The sequence below is a fragment of the Nelusetta ayraudi genome, unplaced genomic scaffold (genome assembly GCF_046127955.1).
Source record: "Nelusetta ayraudi isolate G7.1 ecotype Tasmania unplaced genomic scaffold, CSIRO-AGI_Nayr_v1 ptg000045l, whole genome shotgun sequence".
NCBI classification, from domain to species: domain Eukaryota; kingdom Metazoa; phylum Chordata; class Actinopteri; order Tetraodontiformes; family Monacanthidae; genus Nelusetta; species Nelusetta ayraudi.
The window spans coordinates 1,692,109-1,715,394 of NW_027466095.1; positions in this window are offsets into that span (position 1 = coordinate 1,692,109).

Here is a 23,286-nt window from a genome sequence, read left to right on the forward strand (position 1 = left end):
TGGAGCGCCAACATATTTTAGAATTGCTCCTGCAGAGACAAAGCTCATTGGATCATCAAGCAAAATAGATCAGAAGTGCATTTTCCTTTTTTTATTATTTTTTTTTATTACAGTGATGTTGCAGTAATATAAGAAAATTAAAAATGAATTTGTTTTTAAATTAAACGTTATGGTTGCAGTGTCCCTTTAAAGCTTTTACCCAATTACAAAACTGTCATTTTTAAGAGTTTTTGGCATTACTTTACACACTGTACTAGTTAAAGTAATAAAACTAAGATAAATGACCCACTGCCACAATAGTCTAAAATAGTCAACACCATGCCAAATAAAATATTTCCATATTTCTTTGAATTATAAAACAGTAGCACATTTCTAATGAAGGGCCTACAAAATACAAACTCAGTAAATTCATCCTAAGTTAAGGCTAAAATAACATTAAGAGTCAAACGTGTGAGAGACAACTTCCACTGAACAATAACAGGGGACTGACTACAACAACAACGACAACATGCCCTCCCTCCCGCCCTCCCTGTTAGAATGTGAATAAACGGGTGTGGAGTCAATCACTCATTCCCATGGCAGGATAGGCCAACTTGGCAGGATATGGTCAACTTTCATAAAACAAACAAAAACGCTGATTCATGACGAACAAATATTAGCCAGCCAGCTAACATTTATCCGACGCTAGCTAGCTGGCTAGCAGGACAAATAAACAAACTTGGGGGGGCGGGGGGGCGTTTCCCCTCCACCTCTCCAGCCCACATCACAAACAAATAACTTACCTTTCCCCTTTGCAAGTTTTTCTTGATCGGTTTTCTTTTCCTTCCGTTTTTCCGCACCGCTGGGATAACTCCTTTTTGATGCCATTACGGTTTTTGTTTTTAATCCTCTTGCTAACGGGAACGAATGGTAGCTGTCAATCATACCTATTGGCGTCGCCTGCCCTCCACGTCACTAACTGCGTGACAGTGCGGCAAGCCCCCAGATGGCGTCCCATTCCTTTCAATGAAGTTGCTCACCCAGCGCATGGCTCCCAAAAACTTTTTGACTTCCGCATTGATGAGATAATAGAGCATGCGCAGTTGTGTCAGTGTGGAGACCGTCACTGACAGACGTGCGCGCTCACGAACCGTACAAAATTCAACGTGGAAATGAATGTATTTTTTACGGAACAACTGATGATGTTTCGAAATTTTATAAATAATAATAATAATAATAATAATAATAATTATTATTATTATTATTATTATTATTATTATTATTATTATTATATTAATATACTATTATTTGTGTATTAAACAGGTGAGCAATGTGCCACTGAATAATAAATAATAATTCTTTGAAGCAACTCTCTATGGACCATAACAGCACTGCCACATATATTTTTTTTAATTAAAAACCTCTTTGGAAAGCAGACAAAGTAATGAAATGATTGGTCTATTTATTTCATCAGAACTAAAAAATAAAAAATAAAAACTGAACGATCTTGAAAGTTCCTCCCTTTCTCTTGCACCTGTCGACCGGTCAACTTTTGGCTTCTCTACAGTGTTCGAGAAAATGCCGACCTGTGCTGCAATTAACTGTGTCACCCGATCAACAGGCAAAGGGTGCAAAGGACCCACGTTATTTCGGTAAGAATGATTAATGAAATGACTGTAAGGCACTTTTATGCCGCTGACGTTTTTACGTATGTACGTCCGTGTGTGTGTAGCTAACACAAATTTGCAAATATTTTGTCGTCCTCATGGAATTAAACAGCACACCATGTTAATTTATCAGCGAGTGCTCTCTCTTTTCATGCAATTCATCACGCTTAACATGTAATGCTGAATCATGAAAGCTATGGAGCAAAAAATAATAATTACATAAACCACGAGTGAAATAAAATGTGTCATTCATTCAATAAAGATTTCATTCATTCATCTTCTATACCCGCTTATTCCTATTCAGGGTCACGGGGGTCTGCTGGAGCCTATCCCAGCTGTCTTAGGGCGAAGGCAGGGTGACACCCTGGACAAGTCGCCAGTTCATCGCAGGGCCACATAGAGACAAACAACCATTCACACTCACATGCACACCTACGGACAATTTAGAACGTTCAATTGACCTCACGTGCATGTTTTTGGAGTGTGGGAGGAAGCCGGAGAACCCGGAGAGAACCCACGCAGACACAGGGAGAACATGCAAACTCCACACAGAAAGGTCCCAGGTCCAGGCCCCGGAATCGAACCCACGACCTTCTTGCTGTGAGGCGGCAGCGTTAACCACTGCACCACCGACTATTTTATTGCTTAGTTGAAAATGCCATTTTATTTCATTTAACAAAGCATATCATTATTTCATCATGCATTTAATTGTTTTGTGGTCCTGTGTTTTAGTGCTTCATAATTGTATTCTGTTGTCAAATTTGCCCATCAAAGTCAGATTAGTAATCCTGTACATCAGTTTAAGGAAAACCAATTCTAGGTAATGGATTGCAGATCTTGTAGTGACCTGTTACAATGGAAAGAAATGTATACATAATAAGTACGTCTGTGTGCCCGATATTTTAGCTAACACTAAACTTTCTGCACAACTGTCTGCATTGTGCTTTTTCTTCGGCCACAGAGAACAGAAACGTCTGTAGTTCTTTGTTCACCCATGGTACAGTTTCATAAGCTTTTCAGTTTTTAATACGTGTTAATGTAAAAATCCACACGCGAGGCATTTAAAAATGGCGGTTTTGGTCTTTCGTGAAAGACTGCCTTTGGCCAATCAGTGTCCTGAACGTTGCTACGTCACCCTTATGGTCTCAGCTCTGCTCGCTTCGAACCCCAACGAGGCAGGTACCAAAATCCTAACCCCTGGGAACGTGACAATTGTTTTTTTCAATTTAAGTTTTCGTTATTTTGTTCGTTTTCGTTAACTATTATAACCGTGGTCAGGACCTCCAGTGAGAAGATCCATTGGAGGACATTTAGAGCAAACAGTCAGACAACAGCAGCTTCACCACATCAGCTGAAAAATGGAGTTTGGATGCTTTCAGCTTCAAGTCGTGGACAGAAAATGATGCTCACACTGTCACACTGATGTGTTCTGGTGTCTGTTTTCTTCTCCAACCTTCTCTCAGCTCCAGAGGTTGGTGGTCTGCAGGAGCTTCTACAGCAGCAGAAGATCAGTCTGGAGAGGAGATGTGAACGTGTGACTGAAGGTGAAGAAGAGGAGGTCAACAGAGAGCATGAGGTCAAACAGCTGGAGACCAAGAAGACCAAGAAGACCAAGGAGATCCTCCACGACCGTCCAATCAGGTGCAGCCAGATTTTTGAAGCCTCACCTGAGCAGCAGGGACTCAGGGAGTCAGGGTGGTGCTGACCAGGTCTCTGGGCTGGACTGGGAAGCCTTGGGGTCCCACTGGAGGAGCTGGAGGAGGTGACTGGGTCCAGGGAAGTCTGGGGGTCTGTGCTGAGGCTGCTGCCCCTGAGACCTGACTCCGGATACGGCAGTAGAAGATGGATGGATGGATGGATGGATGGATGGATGCCAGGTGATAGAACATTTCATAAAAACAGACTGTGCATTATAACTTCTATTACACTCTAAATAACTCACTCCAATATAACTGCACTCGTCCTTCTCTCACATTACATTGGATCACAATGACCAAACAACACAACAAAGACAATGATCCAACTGTACTGCCACGTCCAGACTCAGTGTAGGTCTGTAGGCCTCTTGGACCTTCATGTGAACCACTGCGTGTTGACTGGAGGTGAAACATGACTGACTGCTGTCCTCCTACCTGGACAATGCAATCTCACTTTCATTCTGCTGCAGATGGCCATTTTCATTTTACACCGTCCAAATTTACAGCTCAGGGCGCTGGGACGAATTCCAAATTGTGTGCAGATACAGGCCTACACTTCAAATAATTATGAGAAAAATCCAACGTAAAGAGAGCACTTCCATTAGGAAATAGTCAACATGAAATTTCGTCTTCTACTGACACCTGCTGGTCAAATTGAATAGTTGCAAATATTGTGAACAAGTTGTCATCTAATTCTAATCCTAAACAATATGGCCATTCCAAGTCAAGTATTAAGACAATTAATCAGGTTTGTACTGCTTGATTGAACACATTCATCCCGTTCCAGTGCACTAAAACCCACTTCCCTTCAGGACTGTGTCAGCGAAGCCAAAACTTCCTTGAGTGACGCTGTTTCCCAGCATGCAATGCGAGCTAGCGATTTCACAATACTATTTTATCACAAACAGGGATGTAAAAAATAAAAAGGGACGAAAAATGAAACTTCAGGAACACCAACCATTGCAATACAAGCAGAACTGGGCCGAAGTTTTATATTATGTACACCATAATACAGCCTTCTGGTGGACAAGCCATACTATTTAATCCGTGTCCTCCTATGGCACTTCCATGGGTAGAAGCTCATCGTAGAGATCACGTGCTGGGTGCTCGTCACCCCACCAACCACCTCGGGGAAGGTCTAACAGGAGAAGCTTGCTGGCGGAAATGATGCAGTACAAGTGGATGTGACGCTCATGAGTGCGATGGATGAGGTAGAGCAATGCTCCACAACCCGATTCAGACTACTCTCCCTCCACTTTTTTTGTTTTGTATGAGCGTTTAAAAAAAACAACATAATGATAATCGAATAAGCTTTAGTTTATTAATCAGAATTAAAACAAGTAGGTTTTGCCATTACAAGGTTGTAGTTTTGTTATAGATGAGTTCCTTTGTTGTAGTTTGGCGCTTGAAAAATATATATGGGATGTACCATGACTTGAGGGATTTCCTCATCCCATCCCAGCTTGGTTCTGATGCTGAATGTGAATGTATCTTGCTGTACATCCCACTGAGCTCCAAGGGCCCTCTCCATAGGGAGCTGGTCTCTGTCAAGGTTAAGTGTTTTTACCTCTTTAGCTCTCTGCTCTTCAGGAATGGCGGCCAGCACCGAGCGATGATTGCTCACCCACTTATTGAGCTTAAATCCACCTCTACCGCACAGGTCTGTTAGCTGCTGGTACAGATGTATTGCTTGTTCCGCCGAGCTGACGGCCTTTAGACAATCATCCACGTAGAAATTTTGACCAACAGTGTTTATAACCTCGGCTGGGAAGTCATGCTGATTGTCGTCGAATGAAGCACAGCTTGGGGATGACACTGCCCCAAAGATGTGGACCAGCATCCTGTGCTCTTGTAGGTCCTTTGTAATGTCCCCATCTGGCCACCAGAGGAAGCGTAAGAAGTTTACATCCCGGTTGGAAACTCTTACTTGATGAAACGTTCCCTCAATGTCAGTCATGAATGCTACAGGGCCTTGGCGAAAACGAAGCAGCACACCTAGCAGTGTACTTGTCAAATTGGGACCCTGCAGGAGCTCTTTATTTAATGATGTTCACTCACTTTCAATCTCACAGCCACTAAAAAACCTGATTGTGATTGAGAGGTCCTCAGCAGCCAATCACTGTTGGGAGTCCAGCCTTCAAACACTCCTCCTGAATCCACAGTCACATCTGTGAGCATCTGGAACTTTGGCCCTGATCCTCCACACCACACAACTTGGGATGACAGCGCCACCTACCTGTATCCTTTCAGCAGCCAGTCCATGCTCTGACCCGTTTCCACTGTGGCCTGTTGTGTCATCTGGACCGGAGTCTGGATCATCAGTGTCCAGGTTCATGGAATCTGTCAGAGTGCCGCCGTCCTGTGATGTAATGATAGAGAATCACTCTATTTATACTAATGTGCAGAACCACTAGAGTGTCATTTCTTCACTGCTGTCAGCAACAAGCATTTGGTGTCACACTGGTGTACAACACTTATGGGCTAATTAATAAGAAATGACATATTTATGAATCACCCGCAATGCCCAGATTGTTGCTGCTTATCTGCTGATATGAGCCGTCAACTGTTGCAATATAGAACCACGGGCAGGAAATTACAATTAGTGTAGAGTGTATTATAATTTAAAAGTTTACTAACGGTAGTTCTTTAAAGAATTTAGCAGGGATGGAACAGGCTAACGTGACGACGTCACCTGTAACACGGTAGGAGCTCAACCTGCTGTCACGGCGAAAACTCTGTGTTACGTCCCGTCTAGGGGGACCGAGACGCAACGTGTGGGACACCTTCCCCCACTCCCAAGCCTCATTAATTTTTCACTGCAGTTGGCAGTTTCAACAAAAAACATTTTATTAATCAGTAAATGAAATAAACAAAACAATTTAACCGGTGGGCAGCAAAGGCTTCAGGGTGGGCCCAGGCCAAAATAATAAACCAAACTCCAACTAGCTCGCCTTAAGAACTAACTAAAGAAAGAAAGAGAACCCAAATACAGAAAGGCTAACCTCCCTACATACTTATTAAACAGGAGAAAAGAGGGGACAAAGAAAATGGCAGCTCGCGGCATGCATTTGTTGTTTCGGCGTCTGCTCTATTTCGTGCGCGAGCCGCGAGCGATCCTCGTCAATAGTACAGGAAGTCGCTCAATAAAAACGAGAAAATCCGGTGAATTTTCAAAATAAACAAATTTCAAAATAAAAACCGAATGACAAATTCGATCATATATCATATTTGTATGTTATATTTGTCAGTACATTGTATCAGAGTGCGAGAGAGATTAAACACACACACACACACACACACACACACACACACACACACACACACACACACACACAGGAAGACTTGATCAAAATACGTCTGTTTGATCCTAGAGATGCCAGTCAATGATCATTATGAAAGAGGTCTTGTCTTGAGATGGACACCTGAGTGCGTGTTTCTATTTATTTACACACACACACACACACACACACACACACACACACACAAAAGTAAGCTACGGAGCGGGCTGGCTACGGGGCGAGGGGGGGCGATGATGAAAATTATTTTTTTAATTATTTTTTTTTAAAGAAAAAAAAAAGAAGCTCAAGTGGGAGTGAAAAAAAGACTGCAGCTGAGCAGGAGCGCTTGTCGACCGTCGCGGAGCTGTTCGCGTCTGGTGTGAACCAGTTGGAGCCTCGCTCACGAAATTCGTCGGCGCTCCGCTTCGCGGCGCTTCCGCTTCGCGGCGCTTCCGCTTCCATTGAAATGAATGGCACGAGCCGCGCGCCTGTTCGCGTCTGGTCTGAACCACTACATTCAGTGTGTTTACATGGCACTAGAGAAAATCGAATTATTGCCTTAGTCCGATTATGATCGGAGAACTCACGTGCGTGTAAACACCTTACTCCGATTATGATTGGAGTTTGAGAACTCCGATTGGAATCGGAGAACTCCGATTGAGACACCCAGATAATGCGATTGGAATTCCAATTTCTCTGCCATGTATACGCCTTAGTCGTACTATTAACTGGACAATGCGAGTGCGCATGCGCCACGCCTCGCTCTCGCGACTCATGACCGCACAACTACGTTGTCTAACAAAACAGACGGCGCGAAACAACCTGGCAAACGCGAATAAGAATGTTGACATTTGGAGAGAGGATGAGACCGGGGCGATGCTTTCTCTTCTAAAAGAGATGGACATATTAAAATAACGCGCAACGGAGACCTTTTTAAAAAGGGTAGCGCAGCAAATGCAGGGCTCCGGCTTTGCGCACCCCTGAACAAATACGTATTACTTCGTATTTATATTTCTACCTTTTCGTTCACATTTTTTGTAAGTTAGAAGAATTTTAACTTTGTAAATAAAAGCACAGCAAAGACATGTTTTCCTGATTTCTTTTTATTTTGGTAATTTCGCTGTTATTCTGCTGGAAACGGCGTGCAGCGGCACCAGCTTCCTCCACGGTCGGCACTTTAATGAGCGTGTGTATAACTGAAGACACCGTTCCTTTGCAAAACCTGTACACAAACTCTCCCACCAGTCTGCTATGAACCCGAATCCAACAAGAACGAGAGTTTGGGGTCCGTAGCGACGGCACAAAGCGTAGCATCGAAGTGTTGTTGTAGCCCTCCAACAGCCAACAACGTTCTTGTCTGCCTTTTAAAATAACCAGGAGCACAAGAAATAGGGTACACCTTATCTGCAAAGCAAGTAACACGTACATTATGAACTATCGTTCCATATCATAATAGATTTAATATGTCAACCGAAAGCAGCTGACCGGCTGAAAAGACTCACTCCACCCCCTAGTGTTGGGAGGAGGACACGTTCCCGTCAATAATTTGAATTTTTCAGCTGCATGGATACGGGGACCAAGGTGAGAACTCTGATTGGACGAGAAAACAGAATTATTGCTTAGTCCGATTAAGCTCTGCATGTAAACGCACTCATTGATTAACATGGGCGCTGAATGGAAGCGCTCGGCACTTCGCTTCGCGGCGCTTCGCTTCGCGGTGCTTCCACGTCCAGTGTGAACCGGGCGTAACTTTTCAACATTTTGACGTGGCAGATGCGGGACGATCGTTTTCTATCAGGAGTGTGCACTACATAATCTGTATCGGAAAGTTTGCGCTCCACGACATACGGACCAGAAAAACCAGCCACAGCTTTCTTGTCAAACTGCCGCTTCATTTTAGACTGGCTGGCGACAAGAGTTTTGTGAGCAGTTTCACAAGCACGATGCAAGCATTCACGAAAAAAAAATTACGTAATCTAACACATTATTCTCGACTCATTTAACATCGGAAAGCCACTTACCCCTTAACAGACGCGAGGGTCCTCTCACCGAACACTAAATCAGCTGGGCTGAACCCGAGGAACTCCCACACATACATCGACGACTGAAGATACACTTTATGCTGCGGAACCATCACTGTGCTCACTGTGCCCCCCCCCCACACACACACACACACACACACACACACACACTAAAATATAGAATTGCAGTAGGTTGGTTTTGTTGCTCTTGGTTGTCCGTTAGTTTTTTGAGAGTTAGTAGTAGATAGATCCCTAGATAGTAAGTTTGATAGAAGGATAGAAATAGATAAGTTAGTTAAAGTTACACACACACACGCACGCACGCACGCACATACATATATTTATTAACCTCTTTCAATGAACTCCAAAAGACTCACCTGAATCAGATACCCTGCAAGGGAAACGATCTTGTCTCAGACCTCCCCCCGAGGTAACCGGTAGAGAGAGACGCACGAACAGCACGTGACCTCTACGATGAGCTTCCACCCACGGAAGTGCCATAGGAGGACACGGCTTAAATAGTATGGCTTGTCCACCAGAAGGCTGTATTATGGTGTACATAATATAAAACTTATATAAAACTTCGGCCCAGTTCTGCTTGTATTGCAATGGTTGGTGTTCCTGAAGTTTCATTTTTCGTCCCTTTTTATTTTTTACATCCATGTTTGTGATGGAATAGTATTGTGAATCGCTAGCTCGCATTGCATGCTGGGAAACAGCGTCACTCAAGGAAGTTTTGGCTTCGTTGACACGGTCCTGAAGGGAAGTGGGTTTTAGTGCACTAGAACGTGATGAATGTGTTCAATCAAGCAGTACAAACCTGATTAATTGTCTTAATACTTCACTTGGAATGGCCATATTGTTTAGGATTAGAATTAGATGACAACTTGTTCACAATATTTGCAACTATTCAATTTGACCAGCAGGTGTCAGTAGAGGACGAAATTTCATGTTGACTATTTCCTAATGGAAGTGCTCTCTTTACGTTGGATTTTTCTCATAATTATTTGAAGTGTAGGCCTGTAGTTGATGAGGAATCACGGTGTGCTAACGCTACTCAAACAGCTTAGATGAAAAAAAGGGAGTGTGATTTGGGTTTGTGGTACATTATGACAATCTTGGACTTGCAAGACTGAGGCGACGGTTCAATTCCCATCAATGTGTATTATATATGTGTTATTTAGCTCATCTATTCTACATTTTAAATAGATCACATTTGACATCTGACCCACTGAACACTTACTATTGAACATATTTTTAAACTATGGGCTATTTAGTCTTGTTTTAGGATATAATATAATTCATTGCACAAACTGTCAGGCTAAGTATAAGAGCTATAGTCTACTACAATCAGTCGTGCCAAAAAAGAGACATTGTCTTTATTTTTCATTTTTATTTTATTGTGTCAGCATTGAACCATACAAGCATGTAGTGTTGTCCAACAAGAATGCATGGCGAGTCAAATCCCAAACAACCTATGAAACAATGAACACGTTTCCATTGCCCTTCATTTTATTGAGCACTAGATGACCTCCTCGAGCACTGTGTCATTGAAGCCTCGAGTAATGAACCATTTTTTGAAACAAGTGTCGAAGCTTCAACAAAGCCTCGATCGGCCATCACTACCTACGGCTGCGTGCTCTAACAGCATTTCAGAAGTGACTAACTGCAGAGTTGGGAGTGGAGGAGGGACGACCGTCAGGCTGGCTCGACTGCTCCTCCTTGTCAGCCGTGGCGCGTCCAATCAGCAGCCGACATCCAGGACCGCACCTGCAAGGCGTCATCCACTGTCAGACACACACACAGACACAAAGATAGAGGCACCTAGACCCACCCGGGGGTCATAACACTCCGTGTGGATCTTTTAACTCTGGCATTGAAAGGGGGTGCTAGCGCTAGCCGTTTGCTAAGCTATGTACAGACAGCACCACCGCTTGCCGAACCACATAGTCACACCGTTTATATACAACAACTCGTCATCAATATCTCTAAAGTAGAAGTCAAGAACTTTTTTCAAAAACGATAACTAACTCAAACTTTTTTGTGTGTTTATAAAAACAAACTAAAACAAACTTAAATTGAAGTCATATTTCACTTCGTTTACGTCTGTCAAATGAATATTTGCCCAGGAATATCTTTTAGTTTTACGCAGCAGCACCTAAATGCACGTCGCGTTCTGTGACGTCACCCCTCTTTCACAGCAGTATGTTGACGAGCAACTCGCGGCGGGAAAGTCCGATATGCCACAGTAGTGAACATGTTTATTGAGACTGGGAAGTAGACACGACAGTTTGACTCAGTTGACTCAAATATCCTGTGGCGATGAGAGTGGTTATGGCTATCTGATAAAGCAAGATTTAATATTGGGAATTTAACAAAATGAAAAGGAACCGACAACGCCACCCTGGGAATTTCACCCAGGGAGTTCTACTAAACACAAAAGTAATAATTAGGCACACAGGTAAGTTCTACGAGGAAGGAGTAGGAGACGTGGTTCAGAATGTTTAAAATATCAAACCAACTTTTATTCAACATTTAAAAATAAAAGGAACAAACAGACCAACACTTAAAACGGAGCTACTGAGCTCCTTATTCTTGGTGTAGAAACTGAGGCTTACCGATGAGGGGGCCAAACGGGGAAGGAACCAAAGAAAACAAGGAACACCCCACTCACACGTGACACACCTGGAAAGAAAGTGAAGTGCAAAAAAAGGAAGAAAACAACCACAATCCCGGGTCACAGCACTCGAAGGGGCCCACCACCCGGGACACCGCCACCACCAGCAGCTCTCAGCGACTACAAAAGAAAAGATAAACAGTTGGTTACTAAAAGTTCCCTAAAATCTGTCACATGTACTGAAATAGCAAGAAAAACAAATAAACAATGCACACACACACACACACACACACACACACACACACTAACCAAGTTCCCACCAACCACGCATACGCATACACGCACGCACACCACTGTAGCTGGACCGGCGACTTGATAGTGTAACGTCTGCTGTCTGAGGGTCAGCAGTGGCGACGTAAGCAAACGAAGAAAAACACAACGAGAACGGAAAAACAACAAGTAAAACCAAGGCGGGACGGAAGCAACATGCACCGTCCACCGTCTGTACGGGGCGGCTAGCACAATCAAGTGCGGGCGAAGCGGCAGTGTTCCTGCACTTATCTTATAGGACCGAGTTTTGGGCCACAGGTCTTGATCACCAAGCGTCCTCCCGGTGAGGAGAACAACGAGGAGGCTCTGCGCAGCTTTGTGCTCGCAGGCGGCTGGAGTGTGCCGGTGAGGTGTTCAGGAAGCACTGTAAAAAGAACGGACAGGTGAGGTACTACGTACCTATGCTAATAAGCCATAATAATTTAAATGCTAAAATGTCCGCACCTGATCCTCTTAAAACTCGGGCACACAAATCGGATGTTCAGTGTCCCATTGACCACAATGGACCACTACACGAAGCTTTTAAGAAAAATGCGAAATGAAGCCACTGAGAGCTAAAACAACATGCAAACAATGCCACAGTGCAGCTATTCTCAAACGGGTCAATTTTGAAATCATTTTAATCAACTCTGTCTTCATTGATCAGAAGGTTTTTGCAGATTTGGAATTAAAAAAATTTAACTGCAGGAATCATAAAATCGTCTCATCAGTGACGTTTATAGAGCCATTAAAAAATTGAATATGTGCTGAACAGACAAACGGAGGTGTAAGAGGCCTGTGTGACCAGCAGGGGGCAGCAGAGGACCGACAGCCGCAAGTTCCTCCTCAGAGAGGCCTGAGAAGGTTCTGCACCTTCAGCTCCTCCAGGAGGTCCTCAGCAAAGTGTCAGAGTTTGTTGGTTTTTTACCTCGGTCGGCAGAGTCACAGTATGAAACTTGTAGCCAGGGGGCGCTGCAGCTCACTCAACACCTACAAGGCTTGAAAAGGAAATTGAGTGGAATTCATCTGGAATGAAAAGAAAAGCACAACTACAGCAGAAAAACTGAACACAAAGACGCACAAAGTTTGAACTACACACTGATTTTCTTCTTCTGTTGATTCAAATGAATTTGACAGAAATAATATCTGAAAAAATAGAAACCAAATGTTAAATTTCGTCATTTAAAAAATGGACAGATTCATTTACACCCAGTAAGATAAGAAGATATTTAGCTCTCAGCTAATTAGAGCTGCTGCTCCTGTGTGTGTGTGTGTGTGTGTGTGTGTGTGTGCGTGTGTGTGTGTGTGTGTGTGTGTGTGGATGTGGTGGTGTGTGTACCTGAATGTGGGAGTGGGTGTGTTTAAGTACGTCACTGGAAGTAGGCTGCCAATTAGTGCGGCCTCCGAGGCCGCAACCGCCCCACGCCAGCGACGAGCCCAGGGCGGGGGGGCCCGGACACGGCACACCCGCCGCAATGCCGGCCAGGAAGAGGCCTGGAGCAGCAGGCCCCCGGACCGGAGGGCACCCGCCCCACGAGGAGCCAGGGCAAGATGACAGGGAGGCAGATACCCCAAGGAGAAGGGACACCACCCGGGGTGAACAGACAGCAGAGCCCGTCCTCCGGACGGGGCCCCCCAGGGCAAGCGAGACCGGACTCATCCCCATGACAGGACCCATGCCCTTCACCCACCGGGAGGATCGGTACCCAAGGCAGGCCCGGGCACCCAGATGCCCCCCCCCCTACGGACCCAGTATGGCGCATCGCCGCAAGTGGCGAGGTCCCCATAGGCCCAGCCGGTCTCGCACCCCAGTGGCACCGGACTGCACAGGGCCCATCCAGAGTGGAAAAAGATGCCGGATCCCGCCCCCGCTAGCAGGCCGACCCCACTGTGTGTAGGGGTGTCAGTGTGTGTATATGTGCACTTGCTGGTGTGTTGAACTATGGTGCGTTTAAAATGGAAGGGTGGTAAGGCCCTGGGGCAACCACACTGCTGCTGAGCAGGGCCCACGCCCAACACTCCCCCACCCAGACCGCACCCGGCCTGCGGCAGCACGACCACGGCTGCCCACATCAACCAGCAGCCTCAGCTATTGATTGATTACTAGTTAGTTATAGGATGAAGCAGACATTCCTACCAAGGAGGTGTGGTCTAACAGTAAGTTGCTATATTGTGCAATGTGCAGGTGTTGTTTTGTTTTCCAGTTTGTGAGGATTCTTTTCTTCGCGATAGATAAGGAGGTCATCAGCATGCGAGATTCTGCCTTATCTGATTTGATATCACTGAGGTCCCCTAAGAGACAAAAAGAAGGAGGGGCTGTGATGTTGTAACCAACCTGTGCTGATAGATCATTGCATACTACGTGCCAGAATTTATTTACTGGTGGGCAATGCCATACAGCGTGTAGGTAATTATCTGGGACATTAACTGTGCAGTGTGAGCAGGTCTGAGAGGCGGTCATGCCCATCTGAAACATCCGCTGTCCAGTGTAGTGGATCCTGTGGAGTACTTTAAAATGTATTAATTGTAGATTAGGTTGTTTTATCAGTGAAAAGGTGTTCAGGCAGATTGTTCTCCAGAAATTAGAGTGAGGCTGGAGAGACAGGTCTCTTTCCCACTTAACAATGGGGATAGAAATCGTGCGATCTGTATTTGTAAGCAACTCACTCCAATAGCACTGCACTCGTCCTTCTCTCACATGACATTGGATCACAATGACCAAACAACACAACAAAGACAATGATGCCACTGTGCTGCCACATCCAGACTCTGTGTAGGTCTGTAGGCCTCTTGGACCTTCATGTGAACCACTGCGTGTTGACTGGAGGTGAAACATGACTGACTGCTGTCCTCCTCCCTGGACAATGCAATCTCACTTTCAATCTCACAGCCACTAAAAAACCTGATTGTGATTGAGAGGTCCTCAGCAGCCAATCACTGTTGGGAGTCCAGCCTTCAAACACTCCTCCTGAATCCACAGTCACATCTGTGAGCATCTGGAACTTTGGCCCCGATCCTCCACACCACACGAATTGGGATGACAGCGCCACCTACCTGTATACTTTCAGCAGCCAGTCCCATGTTCTGACCCGTTTCCACTGTGGCCTGTTGGCTCAGCTGGTCCAAAGTCTGGATCATCAGTGTCCAGGTTCATGGAATGAGTCAGTGTGCCGCCGTCCTGTGATGTCATGATAGAGAATCACTCTATTTATACTAATGTGCAGAACCACTGGAGTGTGGAAGCAGACAGTTACCATAATCCAAATGAAAAAGCAACAGCAGAAATGCTTTTTCATTTTAAGAACGTGGCTGCATTATTTGACTCATAATTAAAATCATTAATAAATATTGCTATATGCATTTTCATTTTCTTATTCGTGTCGCACCTGTTATGACACAATCAAAAAGAAAACTGAGAGCATTGCTTTTTAATTTTCGTGGTCCTGCCCTGCACAAGAGTTACCACAACTCGAAAACGAAATCGCAATCTCGAAGTAAGCGCGCGGCGCAGGAAAGTGACGTCAGCAGCTCTCCACCTGTGGGTATGGCGGTATGACGCCAAGTGTCATTTGCCTCCTGTTATGTGTAAATTCTAATGTTTGTGAATTTAATAAAGATATATACATATATATATATATATATATATATATATATATATATATATATACATATATATATATATATATATATATATATGTATATATATATATATATATATACATATATATATATTTTATTATTTTTTTCATTTAAAAAGAAAAGAAAAGAAAAAAAAGGTATGGCGGTATGACACCACTTTGCCATCGTTACTTCTTTCACGTCATTGAAGTTGCCGGTAATCGAGATTTAAATCGGCGAAAAACGTGGACCACTGACAGATCTCGCACCAGCATCTGCCACCAGTCGACGGATTGATCTGTTGCTTCGCATCCTTCGTCGGATGGACTGGTGGCCGACGCCGAACGGAAGCAATGATCCGTTGCATCGCATCCTGCAACGGATGGACTGGTGGCCGACGCCGAACAGCTGTTACTCCACCCATGTAACAAATAGCTTTAGCTTTGATGTTGTGCTGGTGCATCAAGGTGTTCCATAACTGACAACAGGTTGGCTAGGGCAACCTTGTTTGCGTCCGTATCTGGGACGGCAGAATACTTGCTCAACTCGGTCCCGAGCATCAGATTCAGATACACTATTCAACTCCACCTGGGAAGCTAAATCCAGCAGGGTTTGAACAATTGTGTCAATGTGCGCCATGCTCAAATCTGTCCGACCAACGAGATCCGTCAGTGGTCCACGTTTTTCGGCGATTTAAATCTCGTTTACCGGCAACTTCAATGACGTGAAAAGTAACGATGGCAAAGTGGTGTCATACCGCTATACCTTTTTTTTGTTTTGTTTTGTTTTTTTAAATATACAGTATATATATACATTTATTAAATTCACAAACATTAGAATTTACACATAACAGGAGGCAAATGACACTTGGCGTCATACCGCCATACCCACAGCGGAGGTGGAGAGCTGCTGACGTCACTTTCCTGCGCCGCGTGCTTACTTTGAGATTGCGATTTCGTTTTTGAGTTGTGGTAACTCTTGTGCAGGGCAGGACCACGAAAATTAAAAAGCAATGCCCTCAGTTTTCTTTTTGATTGTGTCATAAAAGGTGCGACACGAATAAGAAAATGAAAATGCATATAGCAATATTTATTAATGATTTTAATTATGAGTCAAATAATGCAGCTTCGTTCTTAAAATGAAAAAGCATTTCTGTTATTATATTCTTATTTTAATTTGGATAATGGTAACTGCTTCCATATAAAACAAATACATCCATAAATATATACAATGTGAGAATTGTTTCTTGCAAGAGCTGTACTTCAACCCATGACCATCGATAAAAGTGTACACATCTAATCGTAAACAATCTGCTGCAACCTGAATTTCCACTTCTGTGTCTATAAACCAGTCACAGCTTGACTGATGGCTCTGAAGAAGCAGTTTCCATCAGCCTCTACATTCTCATTTGTACACGGCGAACCTAATGGGCCTTTGCAATCAGAAATTGGAAAACTCGCACGGTCCAAATGAATCTTCAAGTTTTTGCAAAGGTCTAAACAAACATCAACATCAAGGGGAGAGAAGTTACACTCTTCATTGGTCACAGCACTGACAAACTCTACGTCAGAATTATCCATGTCAAAGTGAGGAGTTTTGCTCTTCTGAAGTGACTCACTGTTGCCAGCTGGTGCTGGAATTTTAAACCGTGACCGGTTTCGCCTTGATGAAAAGAACCATGCAGAACCTTGGCTAATCTAATACCAGTGCCATGATCTGCCACTGCATCTTCACTAGTACTAACTGATGATGGATCACAAATCACATGTGCGAGGCGTAGAACGAGCGGAGCAGTCAGAGGCAACAGAAGAAGAAAGAAAAGCCTCCTTAGCTTAGTCGATCTTCTGTGTTGCCTCCTGGACGGTGCTGGCCTCCTCTGGCTTGGTGCTGGCAACCACGGGAGCCACAGGAACCACGGGCACAGCTCTGGTCATCTGTGGCGTCGCCTCCACCTGATTAAAATGATAAAGATGTGATTTTATGCCAATAAACATAGAAAGGAAAACACTAGGCTTTACACGATCACGATTTTTGTGCCGATCACCGATCAGTGAGTTTAAATAAACCGATCACCGATCCGATCACGTTAGGGGCAATAAATACTTGTTTCTGTACACCCCTTGCCTTCTCACGAGCACCGTCTAAAGTTGTTTGCTTTAGCATCCGTTTCAGAGTTTGCTTTTCTTTTTCTTTCTCCGCGCTGCGTTTCTTAAACTCGACATGCTCCTCCGTGTGTATCTTTTCCAAGTGCCTGATTAAATTTGTGGTGTTGAAATTTTTTGCCAAAATTCCCCCGCTAGGTACTGTAACGTTGCATATATTGCAGATAGCTTGTGCTATGTCTGTTTCTCTCACTTTGAAAAACTTCCACACCCCCGACACGTTTGTTTGTGTCGCCCATGGATGTTGCTGTCGTGAAGATTCAAAGAAACTTTATTGTCCGTCACATAGCGACAGTACTCAAAACAGGAAGAGGCACGAAGACGAAAATGAAGGTTTTTGAATCATGAATCATTAGCTCTCGGATACAAACAAATAAACATGTCGATGCTGTGAAACTACTTTGGAGGAAATGAGACAGATTAAAAAAGTTTCAACACGACCATGACGTCATTGATCAGTGATTCATGACATGACGCCCGATCATGAACGTTTCTAAAAATGCCAAATATCGGCCGATCCGATACAGCCGATAAGATCGGTGTAAAGCCTAGAAAACACACACAGGTGATGAAGTGGAAATGAATAAGTACAAACCTGCTGCACTGCTGTGACATTGCTGGAGGCAGACTCAGTCATGTGGACAGTTGAACGTGTTGCCCACACCTGCAAATACAAGGACACAAAGTAACGTTTAAAGAACTGCATTTATTGTCCTATCACAAAGATGCACACAATGAAATACACATATCCCAAATACCAACATGTCACTTGTTTGTTTTGGTTTTTGAGGCAACGCGTGCTGATCGACGTCTCAGGCTGGACATCTGGAAGAACATAAAGAAATTAATTCATAAACAAAGTAACACACTAATTAAACTGTACATGTACTGTACATATGTGATCTTGTGTTGATAATAGGGGTGGGGCGATACGGCTAACCCACGATTCGATACTGTGACAATATTTGGCCCACGATAATGACAACATCACGACACACGATATCTTCGATATCTTCGAAATTTTGCAGACGATATTGTCATAACCCGGCTCAAGATTTATGACAATAACGGAAGGGACACTGCGGATTGCGATTAATCAAAAGGTTTATTATAACAAAATAGATAATTGTAAGCAAAATAATGAAATATATGGTGTGTGTTTGTCAGTATTCATCAGTAATGTAAGTGTGGATGAGTGAATAATAGGATGTGGGGTGTTGTCAGGTGCAAAACAGAACAGAAGAAGCTGAGAGTCGGCCAGACGCCCATGGCTGCTGGATGGAGAATGGGGAAGAGACGGAGCGGCACACGCAGTCGGCCTTTTATCCTGCGGGGGGCATCGGCACAGGTGTCCTAATCGGAAGATGCCACACCCACATCCACCGCTACCTAGAAATGGGAAAACAGCTGGGAGCCACAACAAGTTATATAGAGACAGGGTCGTCACAATATGTAACTGAAAAAGAAAAAAATAGCCATAAAAAGGAAAATGCCTGTGATCTTGCATTTATTCCTAAACTTTGTATAATGTACAAACAAACGTGCACTGCACAAGCAAACATATTAAAGTGCATGAACATTAATAACTTTCATGTAAACAAGGACAGTGCTTTCTGGTAATGTAAAGTCAGTAGCAACTTGTCTTATCTCAACTTGGGGACTTGGGATATACAAACCGACGGGAAGATGAGAGAGGGAAAAAAAATCCTTTCACTGCCCCGATTCTGAAAATCAATAAAAAAAAAAATGATGTAGACAAAATAAATAAATAAATAAACGCGTCCCCAAAATATACGGGACAAAGTGAAGTGCGTCCCCCATCAGTTCATTACGGGACAGGCTTTTTAGTTGCCAAATATGGGACAATCGCGTATTTTACGGGAGGGTTGGCAACCCTATCTAGACCACAGACGGAAATTAAATGAGGTTTTGTCATTTTCCATAAAAAACGGGACAAATTGTGTCCCGGGAGAGATTTTATCTTTCCCGGGACAGGTGGTGAAAAAAGAAAACAATTCTGGGAAAAACGGGACGGGTGATAGCGAACGAGGCAGCTCTGCAGATTCGTAGTGTTGCCATTGTATTTTACCTTCGCAAAACAGTTGTTGCAGATTGCATATTCTTTATGAAGTTTCCTCCCGTCATCCGTCTCGTAAAAGCCAAAGTGGGTCCACACTTTAGAGTGGTAACTTGCGGGTGGGTCTTTGATTTGTTTTCCGTTGTTGGTATTTTCCGCCGTTCTTGCATGTGCTCTTCCGTTGTTAACTCGTCTTATTCACCGGCCGCTGCTTACGCCTACTTGACTCTTACGGGATTAGCGCCCCCACAAACAGGACAGGAGAGATTAAGCCTTAGCCTCACTGAACCACACGGGATTGGACGGGATGTCTGTGTGAAATGCAGTCTCAACAGCTGTTGGTACTGTCTATAAAAAAAAGAGGAGAGGAAATCAGAGTCAACTTAGGATAAGTGTTCATTTTTAAAATAAAAAGTTGCACAGTTTGACAAATACACGATTGGGGGGGGGAAAAAAAGAGGGATGAACAGGTTACCTCAACCTCCTGTCCAACAAGAGTCCATTCAGGAGCAGGTCCATACACTGGCATGTGGACAGGACCTGTCACAACCACTCTGGGAGACACCCTGGGCGATGATTGGTTGTGGCACAACACCCCTGGCCTAGGTGAAGGGGGTGCGAGCTGATGGAGCATGCAGCATGCAGACGCTCCACCAAAATCAGTCCTGAGGTGCACCTAAACAGAAAACAACATGTTAACACATATTTGTCATATCAAATGAAGAGCAAGTAAGGCTGAAGAAGGAAGAAACTTACACCATCATAACACCACCATGTACAGCTGACGAAGGGGGAGGTGATCGGCCATATACACAAATGTTAAACCTGGAAGAAGTGTCACATAATCAATTATGTAATCACACAATTCTAAGAAATATCTGTTAGCACAGTGTCACTGAAGAGAAAAAAATACAACAAAAATATGTATTTTACACACCCATGCGTGCAAGCAACACGATGATATACTTGACGTAGCGCTGTTTGTAGTTCTGGCTTGACAGTCAGGCGAGGTGGAAAGTCAAGCACAAACACCTACAAAATAGTTGTATATAAAAAAAAAACCAAACAAACATAAAAATGCAAAATAAATTCATGAATATTCATGTTATTGAACTATGGATCATGGAATTACTTGATATTGATAAAACAAAGTGGCGATGACATTCATGTGTTCAAATTTGTTTGTCACAGCAGATAAACAAACCTTGGGCCAGCGGTCCAACACAGTTGCCAGTAGCGCAGCAAAATCCTGGGCGGAGTCTGTTACAAGCCCGTGTTCAAGGTTGTTGCCCGGGGCGAGAACACAAAACCATCCACAAGTGGACAGAGATGTGAGTCTCCCACCACCAGAACACTCTGCGGGAAGAGAAACTGCGTTCGTAAGACAGAAAAATAAAGAAACTCGTGGCTTGACAAAATCACGACCCATACCTTCTTGTCTGGTTGCTGGGCCTTAACAACGAACTTGCACTGTTTTGTCAGTCAGGAGCAAAACGGGCCATCTTCGCACCCAGGTCGCTGACCAGTACCGCGCCCTGTGTAAATTGACAAAAAAGAAAAATCTAAATATGTTTTTGTAAGATTTATTTGGAATACAACATAACAACACAGGCAGAACATGAAATCATGAACGTGGAAGTACTCACGACGTTCAAAGTCCTTCCGAGGTGGAAAAGGTGTCCAATCCCGTTTTTGCTCCAGGCGTCGTTTCATGGCCAGAGAGCGACGGAATGCCTTGGTGTTCGGCATCTGAACAATGAAATGAAAGATTGTGTCATTTTCAATGAAGGACAATGATAACACAAGTTTACAGAAAAAAGTGATGTTTTCTCACACACGACATCAAAACACAGAAAGCTTTCTGTACCTTTGCAGCTGGAGACGATGAGCTTAAATCAATAAAGCAAAAGAAAATGTGTATGTGTACTCTTGGACCCTAACCCTAATGCCATACAAGTCTATGGGGTGAAATTTCAACTTTGTCCTACAGATATGGGGCCACTTGCTTTTTCATCAGGAGCCCCCAAGAAGCGCCCACGCCAAATTTGGGGCTTCTAGTACTTGAGGAACCCCGAAACCCTAACCCTAATTTCAGCTAACCCTAACCCTAACCCTAGTTTCAGCCTTATTGTTAACCCTAATTCAATGCAAGTCTATGGGGTGAATTTTCAACTTTGTCCTAGAGACATGGGGCCACTTGCTTTTTCATCAGGAGCCCCCAAGAAGCGCCCACGCCAAATTTGGGGCTTCTAGTACTTGAGGAACCCCGAAACCCTAACCCTAATTTCAGCTAACCCTAACCCTAACCCTAGTTTCAGCCTTATTGTTAACCCTAATTCAATGCAAGTCTATGGGGTGAATTTTCAACTTTGTCCTAGAGACATGGGGACACTTGCTTTTTCATCAGGAGCCCCCAAGAAGCGCCCACGCTAGATTTGGGGCTTCTAGCCAATGAGGAAAAATTTGGAGCAGACACAACAGGGTTACAGCTGAGAAGGCACTTAAGATCCTCAAAGGACTGTTGCCACTCACTAGACCAAACAAATGGTTTCAATGGACTGGTTAATTCTTCTCTCGTGGCCGGCAGCTCCACTGCCTTAGTGCTGGAGATGAACGCTCAGGGGCGCCGCCAGGAATTTTGGGCCCCCTGAAAAAAAACAAAAACAAATGGGCCTCCTTTGCGCAGCGCTTGTCAAAAGCTTCACATCACTCAAAAAATACAGTATAGTTCAATAATAGTGCTTGAGTCCATCTTTGACAGTGTCAATGTATTTTTATTGTGAATTCTCCACAAAGCAAACTCTTAACATTGATGAATGATTCATGAAAAAAACACTTGATGTTTCTCGGACAAAGTTGAGCTTTGACCTTCATAGACTTGCACTGCATTAGGGTTTAGCGATAAGGCTGGAATTAGAGTGAGGGTTTCGGGGTTCCTCATGGGCTAGAAGCCCCAAATTTGGCATGGGTGTGTCTAGGAGGATCCTGATGAACCTGAAAGTGGCCCCATGTCTCTAGGACAAATTTGACCTTTGACCTCCATGGACTTGCATTGAATTAGGGTTAACGATAAGGCTGAAACTAGGGTTAGCTGAAATTAGGGTTAGGGTTTTGGGGTTCCTCAAGAACTAGAAGCCCCAAATTTGGCGTGTGCGCTTCTTGTGGGCTCCTGATGAAAAAGCAAGTGGCCCCATGTCTCTAGGACAAAGTTGACCATTGACCCTCATAGACTTGTATGGCATTAGGGTTAGCGATAAGGCTGGAATTAGAGTGAGGGTTTCGGGGTTCCTCATGGGCTTGAAGCCCCAAATTTGGTGTGGGTGTGTCCAGGAGGATCCTGATGAACCTGAAAGTGGCCCCATGTCCCTAGGACAAAGTTGACCTATGACCCTCATAGACTTGTATGGCATTAGGGTTATCGATAAGCGATACAAACCTGGTGAGTTTAAGACTTAGTGACTCTACGTACATGAATGTATGGGGTACCCCGTCCTTACTTTGTTCCAACCTTCCCTCCACAAACCTGGCTGTCCAGTGCAGAAGTCAAAGTGAGAGAGAGAACAAAGAAGGAGGAGGGCCTGTGACGCCGCTGTTGATTGGCTCGTTGGTCGGTTGAATGAGCCAATTCTAGAGCTCCCCTCGGTGTCCACACACTGCAAAATATATCTAAGAAATAAACACTTAAATTGAGAAAGAACAGGCTAGAAACAAGTCAAATTATCTGCCAATGCAGTAAGATATTTAGACTTGGTAAGATTTCTTAAAATAAGACGATATATCTAGGCATTTGAAGAATGGAAAAACTCTTGAAATAAACAGTAAAGCACTCATTCCAAGGACTGTACTAAGTCAAATAAACTT